General features: G+C 37.8%; 1 protein-coding gene and 1 pseudogene across 1 annotated transcript in view; both read left to right on the top strand.

The window, feature by feature from the left end:
- Positions 1 to 10,307, top strand: part of LOC143662770 (heterogeneous nuclear ribonucleoprotein D-like pseudogene) — a 31,523-nt pseudogene extending 21,216 nt beyond the window's left edge.
- The window catches only part of LOC143662295 (uncharacterized), a 161,878-nt gene that overhangs the window by 118,407 nt on the left and 26,480 nt on the right, over positions 1 to 16,991 (top strand). The gene's annotated exons all lie outside the window — the stretch shown is intronic.

The raw sequence follows: 16,991 nt of genomic DNA, 5'->3' as shown, positions 1-16,991 counted from the left end.
TGTCCTTTAGTTTTTGGCTAGACTCACTCAGCATAATGTTCTCTAGGTCCATCCATGTTATTACATGCTTCATAAGTTTATCCTGTCTTAAAGCTGCATAGTATTCCATCGTATGTATATACCACAGTTTGTTTAGCCACTCGTCTGTTGATGGAGATTTCGGCTGTTTCCATCTCTTTGCAATTGTAAATAACGCTGCTATAAACATTGGTGTTGGTTCTGGTGGCTCTCTGGCTCTTTCCAAAATGGTTCCTTCTTAAAGGTTCCAGTAAGCAGTCCCTCCTTGAATGGGAGGAGACACATCTCCATGGAAACCATCTAATCAAAAGTCAGTGCCCACAATTGGGTGGGTCATATCTCCGTGGAAATAATAAAAATTATCCCACCCAGCAATACTGAATGAGGATTAAAGGGGACATGGCTTTTCTGGGGTGCACAATATATGCAAACCGGCACACATGGTATGAGGCAGAAGTCTACCTTCATTCTTTTGCATGAAGATAGCCAGTCTTCCCAGCGCTGTGTTAATCCTTGACTTGTTAATACTTATAATTTAAATACTAAAAAGCAGTTTGGACATTTTGCTCACAAGGGTTAGGCTTGGGCTTTCCTGGCAGCTGGATTTCTTCATTGAGGACATTGCCTACCTCCAGTCTCAGGATTCTTAGGAATTTTCTTTGGAATTGATCAGTGTCCTCAGAAGTCTTTCCATTTCCTACCTGGGAGGTGTAAACCAGACAGTTAGAATTCAGGAAGCAATTAAGATCCTCTGAAAAGGTAGGGGAGGGACATTTACCTAACTGAAGGTTGGGGGAGGGGTCCTAAGGATATAACTGCTTCAGAGGTAGACTGTCTTCCACCCCTCCTGTCCTCATGCTCCCGTGGCCCAGTGCTGTCCTTTCCTGAGTCCTCCTGTGTTTCTAGGGAAAGCAGGTGGTTTTCTATGGACCGCTGTCAGTTTACCCCCTTTCTTCTTCTTTCTGCTTTCCAAAATATCGTTGCTCTCGTCTTCCCTCCTGATCTCTTTGTTCTGTGGGTTTACGGCTTTTATTCTCCCCTATGCCATTTTTTTTCCAATAGCATTTCAGAAAGGAATAGCAATATAAATGTAAATATATATGTTCAGTCCATTGTTAAACATTCCTGCCTAACTGGAACGTTTTCAAATTAAGTTATATAATTTTCTTTAAGATCGAAATTTCTAGATGTTTCTTTTCTTCTTCTCCTCACTTTATCCCCTCTAAACCATAATCATTTTATTTTAATTTGGTGAGAGATGAGAAAAGAATTTAATTTAGGAACTATGGCAAGACTGAATACACTGTGATAAACACAACTATGTGAATGAAACTTGAGGACGATATGTTGAATGAAATGTCAGAAATAAAAGGACAAATATTATCAGGCCTCACACATGTGGACTATAACATACAAATTCAGAGTATGGAAGTTGAGAGCATGGGTTATCAGATTGGGGCCTATTGTAAAGGGTGCTAGATTGTAAGCTCTTACAGCAGTCACATCTATTCTGGAGTTGTGACTATTATTTTTAAATTCGGAGATGTTGATCTATTTGTGTATAACGTGGTCATTCCCTGGAATTTCGGGTATTTTTGTGACCCTGAGACTCAGAGTTAGAGCTCTGAAGCTATGAAAGTCAGCATTACCCCATTCAGCAACTGTAAAAAAAAGTTGAAAAAATTATTAGACTTCAATTAGAGATGTGAATGAAGCTGATCTGGATAAGACTAAGGTAAATCAGAATACAGGATAAAGGATGATTTTAAAACCTCGACTTCTGTGTGAGACCAAAGAAAGAGATATTTATTTGGTGCAAAATTTATATTTTTAGTAGTGTATTATCTAATTTAATTTGTATGATCAGTTTACTTGAACACCTAAATTACATGGAATCTTGAGTAGGGAGTGAAACCTTGTTGGTTTGTGCAGGTTAGTGCAATGCCCTGATACATCCCAGACTAATTTGGGCAGAGAGTTAAAAAGTATTTGCAAAGTCCCCTTGAGCGGCTGTGGGAAAGAGGAAATATTAAACTCCTCCACCTGGGGAATTCCTGATACTCTCGCAAACAATGGGGACAACCAATTCAGTAGGCTCTACCCTCAATCTTAGGGCTTGCCCCTACGAAATTTATTCCTGCAAAGAAGCTAAACTTACTTACAATTATGCCTAAGAGTCACCTCCAGATGTGCTCAGATGTGAACTTTCTAAGTTAACTCAACAGGGGAACTCACTGCCCTCCGCCCTCCTTGGGACTTGACTCCAAGGATAAATCTTGCTGGTAACATAGGACATGATTCAAATGGATGAGCCAGGACCCAGGGAGAGATTGAGAAAACCTTCTTGACCAAAATGGGGAAGAGAGAAAGGAGAAAAAATAAAATTTCAGTGGCTGAGAAATTTCAAACAGAGTTGAGAGGTTATCCTGGAGGTTATTCTTTTTTTAAAAATTTTTTTTATTAATTAAAAAAATTAATAACAAACAAACAAAACATTAAGATATCATTCCGTTCTACATATATAATCAGTAATTCACAATATCATCACATAGTTGCATATTCATCATTATGATCATTTCTTGGAACATCTGCATCTCTGCAGAAAAAGAAATAAAACGAAAACAGAAAAAAAAATTATACATACCATACCCCTTACCCCTTCCTTTCATTGATCGCTAGCATTTCAAACTAAATTTATTCTAATATTTGTTCCCCCCATTATTTATTTTTATTCCATATGTTCTATCTGTCTGTTGACAAGGTAGATAAAAGGAGCATCAGACACAAGGTTTTCACAATCACAGAGTCACACTGTGAAAGCTATATCATTGTTCAATCACCATCAAGAAACATGGCTACTGGAACACAACTCTCCATTTTCAGGCAGTTTCCTCCAGCCTCTCCACTACATCTTGAACAACAAGGTGATATCTACTTAATGCGTAAGAATAACCTCCAGGATAACCTCTCGACTCTTGTTTGGAATCTCTCAGCCATTGACACTTAGTCTCATTTCATTCTTCCCCCTTTTGGTCAAGAAGGTTCTCTACCAAACATCCCTTGATGTTAATTCTCAGTTCATTCTAGGGTTTTTCTCAATCCCTTGATGCTGAGTCTCAGCTCATTCCAGGATCTCTGTCCCACGTTGCCAGGAAGGTCCACACCCCTGGGAGTCATGTCCCATGCAGAGAGGGGGAGGGTGGTGAGACTGCTCATCGTGTTGGCTGGAGAAAGAGGCCACATCTGAGCAGCAAAAGAGGCTTTCTTGGGGGTGATTCTTAGGCCTGAATTTTAAGTAGACTTGACCTATCCTTTGTGGGGTTAAGTTTCATATGAACAAACCCCAAGACTGGGGGCTCAGCCTATAGCTTTGGTTGTCCACACTGCTTGTGAGAATATCAAGAATTCAACTTGGGGAAGTTGAATTTCTCCCCGTTCTCACCATTCCCCGAAGGGGGCTTTGCAAATACTTTTCCACTCACTGATCGAATCACTCTGGGATTCATCGGGGCATCACTCTGGACAAACCAACAAAATCTCATGTCCTACCTGAGATTCCACGTACTTATGGCGTTCAATCAAACTATCTACATGAGTTATATTAGGAAATGCACTAGTCAAAATATAAATTTTGTAACAAAGAAACATTTTTTGCTTTAGTCTCACACGTAAGGTGACATTTTAAAATATTAATTACCATCTATTTTCAGCACCCTGCAATAATGACATTCCTTTGTTCTTCCTCATGCAAAAACATTTTTAAAATTTGTACATTTTACATTTCACTATTATTATACACTCTAGGCATTCCTAGATTATACCATCTCAATCTTTAACATCTATCTTTCTGATTTCATTTATGTCCCCAGCCCTCCTCCCTCTATCATTATCACATGCAGCTTCATTCAGTGTTTTAACGTAATTATATTACAGTTAGGTAGTATTGTGCTGTCCATTTCTGAGTTTTTGCATCCAGACAGGGCACAGTCTGTATCCCTTCAGCTCCAATTACCCAATATTTTACCCTATTTCTATCTCCTGATGGTCTCTGTTACCAATGACATATTCCAAGTTTATTCACTAATGTCTGTTCACATCAGTGGGACCATACAGTATTTGTCCTTTAGTTTTTGGCTAGTCTCACTCAGCATAAGGTTCTCTAGGTCCATCCATGTTATTACATGCTTCATAAGTTTATTCTGTCTTAAAGCTGCATAATATATTCCATTGTATGTATATACCACAGTTTGTTCAGCCGGTCGTCTGTTGATGGACATTTTGGCTGTTTCTATCTCTTTGCAATTGTAAATAGTGCTGCTGGAGGTTATTCTTATGTATTATATAGATATCCCTTTTTAGTTTATGGTGTATCGGAGTGGCTAGAGGGAAGTACCTGAAACTGTTGAACTGTGTTCCAGGAGCCTTGATTCTTGAAGATGACTGTATAACTGCATAGCTTTTACAATGTGACCATGTGATTGTGAAAACCTTGTGCATGATCCTCCCTTTATCCAGTGTATGGACAGATGAGGAAAAAAAAAAAATAATGAGTGGGGGAAGGATATGGGGTAAAAAAAAAAAAAGGATTATTGCAATACTAGAGGTCAGTGAGAAGGAAGGGTAAGTGATATGGGATGTATGGATTTTTTCCCTTTTTATTTCTCTTTCTGGAGTGATACAAATTCTTTAAAAATGATCATGGTGATGAATACACAACTATGTGGCAATATTGTGAGCCATTGATTGTATACTTTGGATGGACTGTATGATGTGTGAAGATACCTAAATAAAAATATATTTTTTAAAAGTCTAAGTACATGTTTTATATCTTTTCTGATACTTATACCTTTAAAAATATTGTTTGTAGTATATGACAAGGACTCAATATTAGTTCCAAACTCAAGGAAGTAGGGAAAAACCAGAGAATTGTATTTGCAATCCCTAAATATATTTATGAAATAATATCAGTGAATCCTATAATCAGCAAAGGAATTGATGCAGCCTTGGATAGTGCAGTATTGAATTTAAGCTAATATCTGCTTAATGGGATTTTGCAGTATAAAGGATATTTGTGGCAGGGAATAAAATTTTGCATAGCGGAACCAGGAAAGACACGAAGAAAGGTAATCAGTGTAAATGAATAAAGTGTAACGTATATGATGAGACAGCGTTGAGCCAGCTTTTTTCTTCTCTCTCAAGCAGAGTGATCTTCAACCCAAGACAGATGCAAAGAGAGCATCTAAGTGCTTAAAATGAGAGCTGGACTGTTGGCTTAAATAAATGACACCCCTGAGTCCTGAAAGACTGGCTGACCTGGGAGAAATGAGGGGGGATTAAAGACAGCAAAAGACCGGAGATGGGCAAATGAGTTCCAGATTTTCTAACACAACAGGAAAAGTGACTTATGGATTAGGCCATGCCTAAGTTTAATGTTGAGCTTCAGCAAAACTCCAGAGTGGATGATTAAAGGGGTTTTGTGCATATTTGCTACACGCAGTGGTGACTGCTAGGTACTATCATGAGTTCCCTGAAACCTGAGCTCATGCCAGCCAACCTTGTTTCCATTTTGTAGCATTCGACTGGAAGGTCAGGAACATACCATAGTCAGAAATTACTTATTTTATCAGGGCACTTGCCGAAAGTCTCTTGTGACATCCTGTGCACAGAGGAATGTGCACTGAGCGGTTCTGGGGGTTCTCCATATCCAAGTATTCACCTGGGAGACCTCAATAAACTATAGACCAGAAATCTTTTCTAAGGAGTGTTTTCTAAATGAATGAATTTTTATTTATTTTTATATTTTCATTGACAAAACAAAACATTTTTTGCTTCAATTTTTTAAAATATTTTTTATTGACGAAATATAACAACGTACAAAAACAAACATTCTTCTTGGTAGAATAAGTATATGTCTTGGTATATAATCAATGGCTTACAATATCATCACGTAGTTGTATGTTCATCAACATGATCATTTCTTAGAACATTTGCACCACTCCAGAAAAATAAATAAAAAGGAAAAAGAAAAACTCATATACACCATGCCTCTTACCCCTCTCATTGACTACTAGTATTTTCATCTACCCAATATATTTTAACCTCTGTTCCCCATATTTTTTTTTCTATACCCTTACCACTCCCTTTCACTGATCACTAGTATTTTAATCTACTCAATTTATTTTAACATTTGTTCCCCTTATTATTTATTTATAATCCATATGTTTTACTCATCTGTCCATACCGTAGATAAAAGGAGCATCAGACATAAGGTTTTCACAGTCAATACAGTCACATTGCGAAAGCTATATCATTATACAATCATCTTCAAGAAACATGGCTACTGGAGCACAGCTCTACATTTTCAGGCGGTTCCCTCTAGCCTCTGTAATACATCTTAAACTAAAAAGGGGATATCTATAAAATGCATAAGAATAACCTCTGGATAACCTCTTGACTCTGTTGAAATCTCTCAGCCACTGACACTTTATTTTGTCTCATTTCTCTCTTCCCCTTTTCAGCTGGAAGGTTTCTTAATCCCTTCATGCTAAGTCCCAGCTCATTCTAGGAATTCTGTCCCACATTGCCAGGGAAGTTTACATCCCTGGGAGTCATGTCCCACTGACTTGAGAGGGGGAGGGCAGTGAGTTTGCTTGCCATGTTGGCTGAGAGAGAAGCCACATCTGAGCAACAAAAGAGGTTCTCTGGAGGTGACTCTTAGGCTTAATGTTCTTTTTTTTTTTTTTTGGATACATGGTCCAGGAATCAAACCCGGGTCCCTATATGAAATGCAGGCATTCTAACCACTGAGTTACCCATGCACCCTAGGACTAATTTTAAGTAAGTCTAGCCTATCCTTTGTGGTGATAAATTTCATATGAACAACCCCCAAGATTAAGAGCTCAGCATATTGATTTGGTTGTCTCCACTGCTTGCAAGAATATCAAGAATTCTTCAAATGGGGAAGTCGAAATTTCCCCCTTTCTTACCATTCCCTCAAGGGGATTTTGCAAATACTTCTTTATTCACAGTTCAAATCACCTTGGGATTTATCAGGGGCATCACACTGGGCAATCCTACAAAATCTCATGCCCTATTCAAGGTTCCGTGTACTTAGGGTGTTCAATTAACCTGTTCATATAAGTTACATTAGGAAATGCACTAGTCAAAATATAAATTTTGTACCAAATAAACATTTTTTGCTTTAGTCTCACACAGAAGTTGAAGTTTTAAAATATGCATGACCATCTATTTTCAACACCCTGCAATATTGGCATTCATTTGTTCTTCCTCATGCAGAAACATTTTTTAGCTTGTATGTTTAGTCACTATCATTGTACACTCTAGCATTCGTAGATTATACCATCTCAGTGTTTACGATGTATCTTCCTTCTGGTTTCATATGTGCCCCCAGCCCTCCTCCCTCTATCACTCTCACATTCAGTTTCATTCAGTGTACTTACATTATTGTGCTACAATCAGGTAGTATTGTGCTATCCATTTCTGAATTTTTGCAATCAGTCCTGTTGCACAATCTGAATCTCTTCAGCTCCAATTACCCAATATCTATCTTATTTCTATTCCTGATGACCTCTGTTCTTAACTGAAATTCTCCAAGTTCATTCATTAATGTTAGTTCATATCAGTGAGACCATACAATATTTGCCCTTTGTTTCTTGCTAATCTCACTCAGCATAATGTCCTCAAGGTCCATCCATGTTGTTACATGCTTTATGACTTTATTCTGTCTTACAGCTGCGTAATATTCCATCATATGTATATACTACATCTTGTTTAGCCACTTGTCTGTTGATGGACATTTTAGCTGTTTCCATCTCTTGGCAATTGTAAATAATGCTGCTGTAAACACTGGTGTACAAAGGTCCATTAGCATCCTTGCCCTCATGCCCTCTGAATAGATACTTAGCAATGGTATTTCTGGATCATATGGCAATTCTATACTTAGCTTCCTGAGGAACTGCCAAACTGCCTTCCACAGCGATTGTACCATTTTACATTCCCACCAGAAGTGGATAAGTGTGCCTCTTTCTCCACATCCTCTCCAGAACTTGTCTTTTTATGTTTTATTGAAATTGGCCATTCTGGTGGGTGTGAGATGATATCTCAATGTGGTTTTGATTTGCATTTCCCTAATAGCCAGTGAAATGGGGCATCTTTTTATGTGCCTTTTAGCCATTTGTATTTCCTCTTCTGAGAAGTATCTGTTCATGGCTTTTGCCCATTTTGTAATTGGGTTGTTTGTCTTTTTGTTGTTGAGTTGAACAATCTTTTTATATATTCTGGATACTAAACCCTTATATGATATGTTATTTCCAAATACTATCTCCCATTGTGTTGGCCGTCTTTTTACTTTCTTGACAAAGTTCTTTGATGGACAAACATGTTTAATTTTGAGGAGTTTCCATTTATCATTTTTTCTTCAATGCTCAGTGCTTTGGGTGTAAGATCTAGGAAACCACCTCCTATTCCAGTTTTATAAGATATTTATCTACATTTTCTTCTAAAAGTTTTATGGTCATAGTTTGAATGTTTAGGTCTTTGATCCATTTTGAGTTAATTTTTGTATAGGGTATGAGATATGGATCCTCTTTCATTCTTTTGCATGTGGATATCCAGTTCTCCAAGCACCATTTTATTGAAGAGACTGTTATGTCCCAGGTGAGTTGGCTTGACTGCCTTATTAAAGATCGATTATCCATAGATTAGATTCCACTGGCCAGTTTATCTCTCTTTATATCAGTACCATGCTGTTTTGACCACTGTAGCTTCGTAATACACCTTAAAGTCAGGTAGTATGAGACCGCCCACTTCATTTTTCTTTCTCAGGATATTTTTAGCTCTTTGGGGCACCCTGCTCTTCCAGATGAATTTGGTTAATGGTTTTTCTATTTCTGCAAAGTAAATTTTTGAGATTTTTATTGGTATTGCTTTGAATTTATAAATCAATTTAGGTAGAATTGACATCTTAACTATATTTAGTCTTTCAATCCATGAACCCGTCTAAATGAGTGAATTTTAAAACTAAGACAGTTACATTCAAGTATGCCTCCTCACTTAACATCAGCATCTGTCCCAGTCCAAGGTGACAATTTCTTTGTGGGTAGCTGGCTGATTGTCTTGTACAAAACAATAATAAATATGGGTGCCATATAATAGAATGCTTACTAGGTACTGGGCACTGTTTCATGTGCTTACCTATATGCACTCATTTAATCCTCCTTAAAACCATATGAGGTAAACATTGCTATTAACCCACTTTGCAATGACATCAAGGCATAGAAAAGTGATCTAACATCCCCAAGGTCAAGTGAGTGTCAGAATAGGATTTGAACTTAGATGATCTAGATCCAGAACACATTTTAAGAGCTATCCTATGTATAGGAATTCAAATCCATTGCAAATTGAAATTATAAATCTTACAAAAGACCTAGGATTTCAAGAAGTCTTTTGGAGAACTCTTGAATGAAACTCAAAGTAAAAAACAAAGGAGGCCTCTTCCACCTCCTTTATTTTAAATCACTGCCCATTTAAATCCAGCTCCATGCAATGCTCCACTGCTGCTGCTACTGGGACTTGGTCTGTGCATCAACATCCCCCTGCCAACCACTCCGCCGCCATGGAGGACGTGAAGGAGTAGAACGCATAGAGGAATTCTCAGAGGGATCTAAAATTAACACGAGCAAGAATCAGTAGGATGATGGTAAAATGTTTATTGGAGGCTTGAGCTAGGATACAAGCAAGAAAGATCTGACTTTGTCTCGATTTGGAGAGGTTGTAGACTGCACAAGTAAAACAGATTCTGTCACTGGAAGATCAAAAGGATTTGGATTTCTGCTTTTCAAAGATGCTAGTGTTGATAAGGTTTTAGAACTGAAAGAACATAAACTGGATGGCAAATCAATAGACCCTAAAGGGTGAAGGCTTTACAAGGGAAAGAACCCCCTACCCCCAAAAGTTTTTCCGGGTGGGTTGAGTCTGGATACTTCTGAAGAGCAAATAAAAGAATATTTTGGAACATTTGGAGAGATTGAAAATATTCATGTTCCCATGGATACAAAGACAAATGAAAGAAGAGGATTTCGTTTTAACTCATATACAGAGGAAGAGCCAGTAAGGAAATTACTAGAAAGCAGATATCATCAAATTGATTCTGGGAAGTGGGAAATCAAGGTCGCGCAATCCAAAGAGACATATAGGCAGCAACAGCAACAACAGAAAGGAGAAGAGGAACTGCAGCTACTGGCCAAGGTAGTACTAGGGGTCGTGGATGAGGTCAGAGCCAAAACCGGAACCAAGGATTCAATAACAATTATGGATCAAGGACAGGGAAATTACAGTGGTGCCTATGGTGGTGATCAGAACTGTAGTGGCTATGGCAGGTGTGTGTAACTACAGGAACTATGGATATGGACAGGGATATACAGACTACAGTGGCCAACAGAGCACAAATGGCAAGGCATCGTGAGAGGGTGGCAATCACCAAAACAATTACCAGCCATGTTAAAGGAAGACCTTGGAGAAAACAGGAGGAAATGCTAAAGTAACCCATCTTGCAAGACGATTGTCATGGTTAGGGACAGGTGTCAACTTGGCCAAGTTGTGGTACCTGTTCATCTGATTGGGCAGGCGCTGGCCTGTCTGTTGCAATGAGGACATTTCATAGGATTAGGTCATGATCACGTCAGCTACATCCACAGCTGATTCCATTTGTAATCAGTCAAAAGGGAGTGTCTTCTGCAATTAGTGATGCTAAATCCAATCATGGGAAGCCTTTTAAGGAGGACTCAGAGGAGACAGGTTCCATTCCTGCTTTGGCTGGTGAGCCTCTCCTGTGGAGTTCATCCAGGCCATCCATTGGAGTCATCGGCTTCGCAGCCTGCCCTGTGGATTTTGGACTCTGCATTCCTACGGTCACGTGAGACACTTTCATAAATTTTATATTTGCAAGTGTTCCCTGTTGATTCTGTTTCTCTAGAGAACCCTAACTAATACAACGATGTTGAAGATTGATCTTCTGTTGATCTAAGATAATTATTTTGTAAAAGACTTTTTAGTGAACAAGACATAACTGTCCAACTGTATATGCTGCCATTTCGTTCTCTTTGGTTTTTTGTCCTTTGCTGTCTGTGTTATACCTCGGTGTGGATTTGTTTGTACAAATTTTATTTGTATGATTTCATGTTAAACCTCAAATAAATGCTTCCTTTTGTGAAAAAAAGACAAAGGAGGATCTAGGAGAGGCAGATTCATTCATTGAGGAGGAAAAAATTAATGAAGATGTCAAAGGACCTCTGTGAATTCATTGGCTATATAAGGAAAAGTGATGACCTTTGGAAAATTAAAAAGCCTTTGACTATATTTGCAAAAATGACCATCATTATGATTGCTATCTGAAAGTCCAAAGTAAAATGAAGACTGTCATATTGGGCTCTCATACAATTTTGTCAAAAAAAATTCCAACTCCCCTTCAAAAAAAATTCACAACTTGAGTTATTCTTTTTTCATTCTCAGAATGAATGTGTGATAATAATTTGCCAAATCCCAACCAAAACCATTCCAGCCAATCCTAAAAAACACCTAGGGCAATATATAAGATTCTACAAAGGTCCCATGCACTAGAGTAACTTTCCAGAAACCTACAACCTCCAGATGGGTCCCTGGACCAGATGAGTACTGAGATATAGAGGACCCAGCTTCTGTAGCATCAGATAGTTCCATCTCCCTACCCCATATTATTGACAGCCCCTTCCAACATGAAAACGTTAGAATGGCCATAGCCTAAATACCCCTAAGGAGTGGGATAGAAAGATCAAAGGTGATGGGGGAGTTATACAGAAAAGGTAGGATTTAACAAACAAATATGATTGCTGAGTCATTAAATTGGTATTTCTTTTAGTCTCCAGTATCTTGGAGCAGTTAGAAGTAAAAGCCTAAAATTGTGGAATTGTAACTCACACCAAACTCTAAAATCTGTTCTACAACTAATTGTGCTGTGCTTTGAAATTTATTGCTTTTTTGTATATATGTTATTTTTCACAAAAAAGAAAAAAAAAGGCAATTGTGATGATAAAAAAATATTTATTCCTTCTAGCTTCCTATATTCTGGAGCAGCTAGAATGAAAAATCTAAGATGATGGTATGGTAGCCCATGACAAACTCTGGGATCTGTCCTGTAACTACTTGTTGAAAAGTCCTTTGAAAACGGTTGCTTTTTCTTTCTTTGCTTCGTATGTATATTATATTATACAATAAAAAAAAGTTTTTTTAAAAAAAATAAAGAATGGATGTATATTAACCTTGAGGCAAAATGGATTTATCTGCAAAACTGTTGGTTTTAAGATGAACTCCAATCAAGTATTATTTTCAATATTTACTAGATTGTTTTTCAATTTTAAATGGATTTTCTTGAAGTGGCTTTTTCTGAGTACTAATTGTGCCTAGCTAATAACATTTTATATTACTTCAGTGGGTTGAACAACTGTACCCAAAAAGGATTGATTGATTAGTGTGAAACTGCAGATAAGTTCCCGATGATGTAACTTGGGGCTCTTGTTCTACATTTTAATCAAGGATTTAGATGAAAATCTATTAGGTAGGCTCATTAAATAACTGGGTGTCAAGCTGAGAAGGATGGTTTATATGCAGGATGACAAAAGCAAAGAATCACAAAAATTTCCAGGGAGAGAGCATGAATTAAAATCATAAGAAAAAATGCTTTTAGTTTAAAAAACACCTATTTCATGAGTACAGGACAGAAAAGAACTGGACATATTGCAGACTCTAGTTTATGATTTAGATGTTTGATGACATTCCTAGGTAATCTTAAGCTTAATCCTAGTTGAATCCTAGTTTACCATGTCCTTCCTAGACTTCATCTGGAGTGTTGTGTTCAGTTCTAGATACAATTTTTAAAAACAAACTGGCATAAACTAGAGGGTGACTAGGATATCAAAATATTTTAAAACAGTGTCCCATAAGAAATAGTTAAAACAACAACAACAACACAACAACTGGGAATGTTAAATCTTCAGGAGATAATGCAAAAAAAATATGAAGGAATCATTTTCAGATATTTGTTGGATCCTTCCAGATATATGGGATATGGAGAAAGGAGTAACATTATTGTGTGTGTGTGTGTGTGTTTTTAAACAAGGAACTCAAAGGTAGAAGTAGTTAAGAGGTATATTTTGGTTGACTTTTGTTAAATGAGATTTGACAACTACAGTGCTGTCAAAGAAAAAACTGTATTGGTTAATACAGGCAAGGGTGCCTTTACTGCACAGCTACTATGGTAAGGGAGAGAGAGTAGAACTCAACTCCATTGAAACAAGGAATAACAAGCTTTTAAGGGCTGAAGGAGGAAAAGCCCTAGAAGATAATGAACTAGGAACTACCTGGTTAGAAGCTTCTCACACACCTTGATAGCATAAGGGCCAGGGTGAGAGGGAGTTCAAGTGCCTAGGGAGAAGTCTGTCTAAAGCTTAGTCAAGTTAAAGGGAAGTGAAGGTAGTCTTGGCCACTGCCCAGGAAAACAGTGAGCCTTCTGTCCTTGAAAGTCTAAGCAGCTAGTTCAAGCACAACCTGTCAAAGAAGTTGTAGGAGGACTTCTTATATTAGATGGTGCGCTGGTTTGAAGCTGTTATGTATCTCAGAAAAGCCATGCTCTTTCAATCCTAATCCAGTCTTGTGGGGGCAGACCTATTGCTTAGAGTGGGATCTTCTGATTAGGTTGCTTTTATGGAGATGTGATCCATCCAATTGTGAGTGTGATCTTTTGAGTATATGGAGATGTGACCCTGCCCATTCAAGGTGGGTCTTAATTAGTTTACTGGAGTCCTCAAAAGAGCTGACATAAAAAGCAGAGAGTTCAGGTGCCTGGAGAGTTGAAACCAAGACACTGGTGTTTAGAGATGCTAAACTAAAGGATGAAATCTAGAGTCTGCCCCAGAGAAGCTAAGTGAAGGCACACAGACACTTAGAATGAAAGTCACTGGAAACAGAAGCTGAAAGAAATGAAATTTGGGGGCAAACGGACAGCAGACATGGCCATATCCCTTTTCATGTGACAGAGAAACCCCAGATGGGATTGACCTTTCTTGATTGAGGGTATCCTATAGTTGATGTGTTAATCTAGACATTTTCATGGCCTTAGAATTGTAACTTATAACTTAATAAATCCCTTTTATAAAAGCCAATCCATTTCTGGTATATTGCATTCTGGCAGCTTTAGCAAACCGAGACAGATAGGAAACTGATCCCTTCTAATTAAGACACTAACATGAACTTCCCACCATATATATATATATTTTTTTTTATTAATTAAAAAAATTAACTAACACAACATTTAGAAATCATTCCATTCTACATATGCAATCAGTAATTCTTAATATCATCACATAGATGTATGATCATCATTTCTTAGTACATTTGCATCGATTTAGAAAAAGAAATAGCAAGACAACAGAAAAAGAAATAAAATGATAATATAGAGAAAAAAATAAAAATACAAAATACAAAAAATATATATAAAACAAACAAAACAAAAAAAAACTATAGCTCAGATGCAGTTTCATTCAGTGTTTTAACATAATTACATTACAATTAGGTAGTATTGTGCTGTCCATTTTCGAGTTTTTGTATCTAGTCCTGTTGTACAGTCTGTATCCCTTCAGCTCCAATTATCCATTATCTTACCCTGTTTCTAACTCCTGATGGTCTCTGTTACCAATGACATATTCCAAGTTTATTCTCTAATGTCGGTTCACATCAGTGGGGCCATACAGTATTTGTCCTTTAGTTTTTGGCTAGGCTGACTCAGCATAATGTTCTCTAGGTCCATCCATGTTATTACATGCTTCATAAGTTTATTCTGTCTTAAAGCTGCATAATATTCCATCGTATGTATATACCATAGTTTGTTTAGCCACTCGTCTGTTGATGGACATTTTGGCTGTTTCCATCTCTTTGCAATTATAAATAATGCTGCTATAAACATTGGTGTGCAAATGTCCATTTGTGTCTTTGCCCTTAAGTCCTTTGAGTAGATACCTAGCAATGGCATTGCTGGGTCGTATGGCAATTCTATATTCAGTTTTTTGAGGACCCGCCAAACTGCCTTCCACAGTGGTTGCACCATTTGACATTCCCACCAACAGTGGATAAGTGTGCCTCTTTCTCCGCATCCTCTCCAGCACTTGTCATTTTCTGTTTTGTTGATAATGGCCATTTTGGTGGGTGTGAGATGATATCTCATTGTGGTTTTGATTTGCATTTCTCTAATGGCCAGGGACATTGAGCATCTCTTTATGTGCCTTTTGGCCATTTGTATTTCCTCTTCTGAGAGGTGTCTGTTCAAGTCTTTTTCCCATTTTGTAATTGGGTTGGCTGTCTTTTTGTTGTTGAGTTGGACAATCTCTTTATAAATTCTGGATACTAGACCTTTATCTGATATGTCGTTTCCAAATATTGTCTCCCATTGTGTAGGCTGTCTTTCTGCTTTCTTGATGAAGTTCTTTGATGCACAAAAGTGTTTAATTTTGAGGAGCTCCCATTTATTTATTTCTTTCTTCAGTGCTCTTGCTTTAGGTTTAAGGTCCATAAAACTGCCTCCAATTGTAAGTTTCATAAGATATCTCCCTACATTTTCCTCTAACTGTTTTATGGTCTTAGACCTAATGTTTAGATCTTTGATCCATTTTGAGTTAACTTTTGTATAGGGTGTGAGATACGGGTGTTCTTTCATTCTTTTGCATATGGATATCCAGTTCTCTAGGCACCATTTATTGAAGAAACTGGTCTGTCCCAGGTGAGTTGGCTTGACTGCCTTATCGAAGATCAAATGTCCATAGATGAGATGGTCTATATCTGAGCACTCTATTCGATTCCATTGGTCGATATATCTATCTTTATGCCAATACCATGCTGTTTTGACCACTGTGGCTTCATAATATGCCTTAAAGTCAGGCAGCGTGAGACCTCCAGCTTCGTTTTTTTTCCTCAAGATGTTTTTAGCAATTCGGGGCACCCTGCCCTTCCAGATAAATTTGCTTATTGATTTTTCTATTTCTGAAAAATAAGTTGTTGGGATTTTGATTGGTATTGCATTGAATCTGTAAATCAATTTAGGTAGGATTGACATCTTAACTATATTTAGTCTTCCAATCCATGAACACGGTATGCCCTTCCATCTATTTAGGTCTTCTGTGACCACCACATATTTTTAAGAGTCGTGTCTTTTTAAATATTTTTAGTTGAAAGTAAAATATTTGACCATCAGCAACTTTATTTAAAAGCATTCATCATTACATGTAACATGACATTGGAGTTAGGCAGCATTGGTTCAGCAACTTAGTGATGTCATAGGGGACCCAGGCTCTTTCCATCCTGTGATCCATCATCTTGTTGGCTTTTGCTCCCAGACTAGAAGAAGCTGATGGTTTCAAGATGCCAGTTGAAGTGCCAGACATCCTGGCCTTACATGACAAAGTTCAAAGGCATGAACCACAGAAAGCAAGAATATTTCAGGGATTCCTCGTGATTCTAGTTATTCATTGCGGGTGAATCAGAAGAGAACTTAATCCCAGCAGAATTCTCCAATGTCTCATTGACCAGTGCTGGGTCATGTGGACAGCCTAGCTGCAATGGATGCCAGGAAAGCTTTGTTATCAATTTAAGCCTTTTCAGTGGCAATTAGGCTGTGTCAAAAAGAAAGAAGGGGGAGGGCAATGGCTGTTATGTGGGCCATTATGGGCTGTTATGTGAGCTGTTAATGTCTATCACAATACCTGAGTTCCACTCTATTAGAAGTAGCATCTTCTCTTTTTTCTACCTTTTTTTTTTTGTTGTTGTTGTTTTCTTTTCGCATGGGCAGGCACTCGGAATCGAGTCCGGGTCTCCAGCATGGCTATTGCCACCGAGCCACCATTGTACCGCCCCATCTTCTCTTTTTAATTTAG

Source organism: Tamandua tetradactyla, chromosome 18, assembly GCF_023851605.1.
Source record: "Tamandua tetradactyla isolate mTamTet1 chromosome 18, mTamTet1.pri, whole genome shotgun sequence".
Classification (NCBI taxonomy): Eukaryota; Metazoa; Chordata; class Mammalia; order Pilosa; family Myrmecophagidae; genus Tamandua; species Tamandua tetradactyla.
Note: the sequence above shows the minus strand (reverse complement) of the source record. Positions and strands in the feature narration are given on the sequence as shown.